This window comes from Piliocolobus tephrosceles, chromosome 1 (assembly GCF_002776525.5).
Source record: "Piliocolobus tephrosceles isolate RC106 chromosome 1, ASM277652v3, whole genome shotgun sequence".
Lineage (NCBI taxonomy): Eukaryota > Metazoa > Chordata > Mammalia > Primates > Cercopithecidae > Piliocolobus > Piliocolobus tephrosceles.
Genome location: NC_045434.1, coordinates 109,966,007 through 109,972,265, shown reverse-complemented (window position 1 = coordinate 109,972,265; position 6,259 = coordinate 109,966,007).

Here is a 6,259-nt window from a genome sequence, read left to right as displayed (position 1 = left end):
GTGGCCCCAAACGAATCCCAAAAGAGACAGAGTTTTCAGTCCTCACACCTCTCCAATCCCTCCACCTCTCCCTTTGCAACTGCTTTAGCCCCTCGACCATCTCCAGGTCGAGATAAATAAATAACAGCTGCGTGCAATAACATGGCTACATTGCACAAACATCATGTTGAGAAAAGCCAGACACAGAAGAGTACATTATGTAAGGGTCCATTTATATAAAGTTTAAAACAGGTGAAATTAATCTACGGTATGAGAGGTCAGGATGGCGTTACCTTTAGGGAGAAAGGAGGAAATAATGACTGGGAGAATACCATAGCGTTTCTGTCTAGAATGCTGGTCATGTCCTATTTCTTAACCAGGTGGTAGACACCTAGATGTATTCGCGATGTGATCGTTCTTTGCGGTGAACACTTAAGCACTTCTCTGTATGTATATGATACTTTAAAAAGATTTTTAAAGTATTCGTTAGGATGTTAGGGTGACATTAATGAAGGTAATGAAACAGGAAGAAGCCAGTTCAGAATAAAATTAGAAATTATTGGGATGGGAGGAAGTGGAACTAACTAAGTATAATCTGCATTTTTGAGAAGTGTGGATAATAATAGGAACAAGTTAATTGATCCATAGAGGAAAATTTGGTTTTAAAGTGATGGGTTAAGATGGGAAACATGAGAGCATATTATGGGTATAGCAATGAGAACTAGCAAGGGTAGACATTTGAAGTATAAGAAAAAGGGTGTGCACGTGGAACAGAGTCTGAGAGAAGAGGGAGGAGGGGGCAATTAGAAGCTTAGGTAGAAGTTTGGCTTTAAACAGGAAACGGAAACTTTTTTTTTTTTTTTTTTTTGGAGACAGAGTTTCACTCTTGTTGCCCAGGCTGGAGTGCAATAGCACGATCTCGGCTCACTGCAACCTCCACCTCCCGGGTTCAAGCGATTCTCCTGCCTCAGCCTCCTGAGTAGCTGGGATTACAGGCAAGCGCCACCACGCCCGGCTACACTTGTATTTTCAGTAGAGACAGGGTTTCACCATGTTGGTCAGGCTTGTCTCAAACGCCTGACCTCAGGTGATCCGCCCACCTCGGCCTCCCAAAGTGCTGAGATTACAAGCGTAAGCCACCGCACCTGGTCCGGAAAATGAAACTTTATCTGAGAGAAAAAAAGATGAAAATGGCTATAGATGTTGATAAATGTATAGATAAGGTAGCAAGAAGTTAAAGGATACCACAGGAGGCCTCAGTTTCTGTTAAGACAAAAGGTTATTTTTCTTGTTGTAGCTGCCATCTTCCACTGTCCCCTAGGTCATTCTCCTAGTCTGGCTGTAGAGTGGAAGTGAATGACCCTAGCCTCCCTTTTTTGAAGGTCTTGAAAGGAAGCACACTAATATTCAAAGAGGCAGTCAGTATGACATAACAGAATGAGCCTGGGCGTCCGACACAGACGAACTTGGACCTGAGCCCACTCTTCCTCTTGCTTGCCCTGTAGCCTTGGGTTATGCATTGCACTGAGCCTCACTTTTCTGACATAATAAAATCACCTTGCAGGGCAGTTGTGAGGATTAGAAAGAATATATTTGTAATACAAATTCCAAACTTCATACATACCTTTAAGGCTCAAATCACTGTAGTTCTCAGCTCCATTTCTTTTAATTGCAGAAAGTACTGTCTATTACCAGGCTTGTATCTCCAGGAATTTCTGAGAAGCCTCAAGAAACACACACTCCAAAGACCAATTCTGATATTCACTGGTCCTTAGAGTCCATCATGGGAATTCAGACTACTACTTTCCCTTCCACAATTATACCCATTTGTCTGAAGACATACTGCTATTGTTCTCCCCTGTGCCATTTTGCCCAACGTGGACAATGATTCTTTCTTCAATTCCATATAGAGATAGCTGAGGTCAGAGGAGGTTTTGTTAAGACTTAGTCAAAGGTTTGTTAAGACTTTGTTTTATAAGAGAAGCACATTACAAAAGGAAAACTTAAACACAAAATATCACCGCTCTTGGGATCTGCATGAGGGTCCTCTTTGGAGCACTTCTCTCCCTACCCCTAGAGCTGCCCCTATCTTGCAGGGATTAGCTAACCTGACTCCAGTGGGAATGCCCTTGAACCCAGCCCTGCCTTAGTATTCGCATATTCCAGAATGATTGACAAGAGCAATGTTTATTACATTCACGGGGAAACCCTGTCTCATACTTAGAATCTAATCTCATCTTTTGGCACAGAGACACCAGAAGAACAACGAAAACAAAAGCAACCCAAATTTCCCCAAGAATAGGCCCATCGATGCAGAATGCCACCATCAATTGACCTGCACAATTCCTCTTCCTTTGAGATGAACAAAAGCTCAAGCTGTCTCAAACTATGTATACTGCAAGTCATCTGAAGTCTTGCCTTCTCATCTCCTATGAGAAATGAGTTGAATAACCTACATGTCTTCCAGAAACAAGCAATGATATCCAGGATTAGGAAAGAACATCCGAATATTAGAAACAAAGATAGCCTTTTCTGTTACCACAAAGAGTTCCTGGAGTTAAAAAGTTCTCAAATCTCTCTCTCTCCTAGAAAGGGTCTCTGCTCTATGTTTGAGAGCCAAAAATCTCCTTGTATTCTCTTTCCTCCCATTCTTCTAAAGTGCTAAGATTTCAATCCCAACATTTTGTGTGTGTTGATCCCTCTAATTGGAATGTTCTTCCTCCCACTCCCCACTCTACTAACTTCTACTCATTCTTGATATCTTGCTTAAACGAACTTTTCGGAAAAGACTTCTTTGACCACCTCCCCTTTCCATCTAAATCAGATCCTCCTGTTACAACCTCAATCACACCATTTCCTTAGGAGCATTTATAGCCATTTGTAGTTACATATATGTATTTCTGAGATTATTTGTTCAACTACTCTCTCCCTTTCTAGAGTCGTCCCCAGGAGGCATGGGTCTTATCTCTTTCTCTTACTTCTGTGTCCCCATTGCCTAGCACAGTGCCAGGCATACATTAGATAAACAGTAAACATTTGTTGAGTGAATAAATTTATGAATTAATAGATGGGTAGTATGCAGAAAGCTTCTATCTCTAAGGAGACAGAAAATTAATTTAAACATTTTTTATTTTCTGGGTTCTACTCAGGACAAACACTTTGGGTGCCTAAGACTCATTTCCCCCTTTACCCTTACTGGATATATGGATATATTTGCTCAGAGGTGTATCAGATGGTGGAATCTGATCGTGATAGTCCTGGTCTCCTTCCCCCAGGTTGATTCATGGTGGCCATGTGATCCAGGTGTGGCCAGTAGGAGGTAAGGAGGTGTCTAATCTAGTAAGGGAGGCAAGATGCAATCTCCTAGGGACTTCTGGATAGGATTCTCCAGAAGTGATGCTGTTTCCTTGCCTCTGGGCATCACTGGGTTTGGATATGATGACAGGAACTGCTGAGATGAAGCCAGCTTGTGTAGCAGAACAGGGACAACAGGCTCTCAGGATAATGGGGCAAGAGTTAGGAATGGCATGTCAGGCCTGAAGCTGCCTTCACTCTGCACTGCTTGTTACCTGAGGTAATAACTCTCCTTATGTTTTAATGCAGTGAGCCTTCTAAATACATTTTACATGGCATCTCAGTGCCATGTAATATACACACATGTAATACACAAATAAAAGTTTCATAAAACAATACCACTCCTACTATGTGCAAGGTATGCTGATATTTCTCCTTTTTCTTCCATTCTATTATTGTGCTTTTAAAAAAAATCCTTGTTTGAGGCAACTTAAAATTATTTCACCCCCAAAATGTGTTGTGACCCACAGTTTAGAACATCTTTGGGTTTTCTGGTACTTTTTCTGCAGACCCTGGAGCCAGACTATCTGAGTTGGTGTCTCAGCTCTGCCAGTTACATCAGGCAAGTTTCTTAACCCCTTTGTGATTCAGCTTTTTCATATTTGGTAGAATAATAATGGCATCTACCTTACAGGGTTGTTTTAAGGAATAAATGAGCTAATACACCTAAAGCACTTGGAATGGGAAGCCATTGGCAGGTCTGAACACAAGACTTACATGATCCTACAAAGATGAGTAAGGCGTGGTCCTTGTTCTCACAGAGTTTGCATTCTTGCAGGAATAATATAATGCAGAGATACTGGGATTAAGATAAGCACAGGGTAGTTCAAGATCACAAAGGAGAAACACGCATTTTAGCCTAACACAAATCAAGTCTGATCTCCAGTAGGTAAGCCTGGGAGATAAAATCTTTTTTTACTTTTTTTGTTAACTAATAGACTAGTTTTAGGTTTATAGAAAAATTGAGCAGAAGGCACAGAGAGTTTGCACATAGCCCCTCACCCCACCCCTATACATAGTTTTCCCTATTATTAGCATCTTGCATTAGTGTGGGACATTTGTTACAGTTGATAGACCAACACCGATCCGCTATTAACTGAAGTCCATCATTTACATTAGGGTTCACTCTTTGCTTGTATATTCTATGGGTTTTGACAAGTGTACAATGACATGTATTCACCATTACAGTATTATATGGAATAGTTTCATTGCCCTAAACATCCTCTGTGCTCTTCCTGTTCACCTCTTCTTCCCCCTGTCCCACTCCCCAACACTGATCTTTCTACTGTCTCCATAGTTTTGCCTTTTCCAGAATGTCAGATAGTTGGAATCATACAGCATGTAGCCTTTTCATCATATAATATGAAGCCTTGCTTCTTGTAATTAGAAATATGTATTTACCTTTCAAAACCCTCTCTGAATGCAGAATACATTCATAAGCAAATGAACAAAGAGTAATAATTTTTAAGTGTATTTTCAGCACTGTTCAGGGGATTGAGCAGCCAATAGGTGTAACCAATTTCCTTAACAAGCATCTGCTTAATAAATATTTGTCGAACAAATGAATGAATGAATTCCCAGCTTGATGACTACATTAGCAGATGGTCAATGCGTGCTTGTTAAATTGAACTCTAGACTTAACATTTTGATTGCATTTAGGGGATTCCCAGTTCTCCTTGACCATAAACTTAAGAGGAACACACAGTTTTCATGGCTTAGTCACTTTATATGTTTCAGACACTATGCTACGCATTTTACAAACACTATTTCAAATCAGTATTATCAATAATCTTTTGAACTAACAACTACTATTCCCACTTTACAGATGAAGAAGCAGGCTCAGAGATGTTAAGGAACTTGCCCGAAATCACACAGCAGGTAAAGTGAACTTTTAATTCACACTCAGACGGAAACTTTATCCCCAGGAGCATCCTGATGAACCCACCAGGACATGTTGTGGAGTCTTCCATGGAGCTGACAAGTGGCCCAGCACTCCAAGCTTTCCATGATGATCTCAAATAGATAGCCTATGAGACTACACTCAGGTCAGTCTGTGTACTGCTCCCAAAATGCCCTACCTTGCTTTCTACACTGAACAATGCCCCAAAGTAGTGGAATTTTTTTTTTTTTTTTTTTTTATGGAAGCCAGAGGTTCATCATAACAGGTGTCACGGAAGTCCTCAGAGATGTAAATAACCCCCTGGAGATAAGGCTGACATATAAAAGTCTACCTCAGTGCTGGGGAAATGAGCACACTGTTCACCGCTGTAGGAGAAAAGAAGGAGACAGACGATCACGTAGGGCTTTGTAATTCATCAAAGATTCTTAGAGATTTCTACCTACAATTAGAAATGAAATTACCTCCAACACTTCAAACTTCTGACAGAGAAGATTTATAAATTTGATAAGCAGAATCTTTGTAAGCATATAAATAAGTCTTGAAAATCGAACATACCCACCTGCTAAATGTGCTAAGCAGAGACAGCATCATCAAAGCAGCACCATGAGGACAATTCAGTTTCCTTGAATGAACACAATTTACCAAAAGTATTGATCCCATTTTTATCTCTTTATTGTGTCTCTGCTTGCTTGTACAGTTTCCCAGAACTACACATTTTTCTCATTCAGATAAGGGAGACTTAAAAACTAGGTCAGTCACATGAGTACAGTAACTGACATTTCAGAATCAGGGTTTGGTCTGAGACTCTGGATGGGAAAGCAAGGCCTGAGCGTTAGTTCCAAGTTCATTCTAGATGAGCCGTAAGTTAATACACTGAACGCTTCTCGTAGGAATACAACTTCCTAATCATATACTTTTTCTTGCAGTATAGTGCATCCTTTATCACCTTTTTGGCTTTTTTGAACAGTAACCTTTGATAACACTTTACCAAGATGTCTTTTATATAAATTTTTATTGAATAATTTG